Source organism: Triticum aestivum, chromosome 3B (assembly GCF_018294505.1).
Source record: "Triticum aestivum cultivar Chinese Spring chromosome 3B, IWGSC CS RefSeq v2.1, whole genome shotgun sequence".
NCBI lineage: Eukaryota > Viridiplantae > Streptophyta > Magnoliopsida > Poales > Poaceae > Triticum > Triticum aestivum.
The window spans coordinates 687461843-687463396 of NC_057801.1; positions in this window are offsets into that span (position 1 = coordinate 687461843).

Sequence of the window (1554 nt, forward strand, 5' to 3'; positions counted from 1 at the left end):
GGGAGGGTTCGGGAGGGTCGAGATCGGGATCGATTCCCAAGTCGAAAGCACCCTCATCAACAATCCTAAGCCACATGTGCTCTGGTTGAACTAGGCGTCCCTCAACGCCTGGTACATCGATGGACTCCCACTCGACAATGCGAGCTCGCTGTTTTCTTCGGTCATCGGTGTCCGTAACATCAAAGATAGAGATTGTTTGGCCATACATTCATTGTTGCATTGTATCTGGTATGTTGATGGACACTTGGTTTCGTTAACCCACCTCACGGCACGACATCACATTATATCTCATTAATAATTGTTTTGCGTTGTAGTACATAGATCATATATTCATCATTTGTATCCTATAATCACACACACACACACACACACACACACACACACGCACACACACACACACACACGCACGCACGCACGCACACACCTAATAGAAAATATATTTTTGATGATTATATCTTTGGAGTGGCTTTCATGATATCTACTATATACACGTGAAAGTACTTCTCACTATATTATGGTCTTTCGGGCCTATTATACCTGGTTTGCACTAGGGCCTTTGAAATGTCAGTCCGGGCATATGCCCAAACACAATGAAATGTTTACATGTGTGCCGCAAATAGAATAAATAGGAAGAAGGCAGGTTGAAAGTGAGGGTGGAGGTTGATTTGGTAGACTGGATTTCAGGGGTGCCGGACACCTTGAACATATAGGCTAGGTTTGGGGGGTCTGGTGGGATCTTTTTTTCCCTCGTCGAGGTTAAGCATTGTCAGAGCACCGAGCTGCTCCGGTATCTGTCATTGATAGTTCAGCCATGTAATGTTTTAGATCCATGCTGTAATCCCCACCCATCAAAAAGAAAACCGTTGTTTGGGACGTTTAAGTATATCTAAATGTTAAGCAATGTTTGCAGGTTATTGCATGACAGGTAGGCCAAATTTCAGCACGTTTGCAAGAGCACATACAATGATTTACAAGATGTTTTCCTTTTACGAAAATATTGCATGGAACCATGAAGCGGTCGAACCTATGCTCAACGCCGCACATCTCACAACACCTTTTACTGGGATCCGTGTCTTCCAGGCATAGTAAATGATGGCGGGAAATATTAAGAAATGATTGAAAAGCCTAGGCATGCTAATAAACCTACTGAAGGCTAGCACATAGGGAATAATTTAGTGGACTTGCCCTGGATAACGCGAACACTGTCTCCATGCATCTGTACTGTTCACATTTTTTTTTGTGAAATTACTGTTCACAATTGTTTATATTTCTATATACTCAGCGTTTCTAGCCCAAAAAAATGGAAAAATAAAACTTAACATATCTTTTTTCTTTTGATGCATCACGTTGATAAGTATTCCTATACTACAAACTGTCCATCCTTCAAGAGTACTGTAGAAAATATTGTGTATTTCAATCTCAAAACAGATGATAAAAAGTAGTACGGATGGACAAAATTGTTTTTTATAAAACCTTGCAGTTCTTTAAAAAAATTGTTTGACAGGTAGAGCCTACAAGTTCTGAACTGTGAAACCATCTTTTTTGTTTCTGACA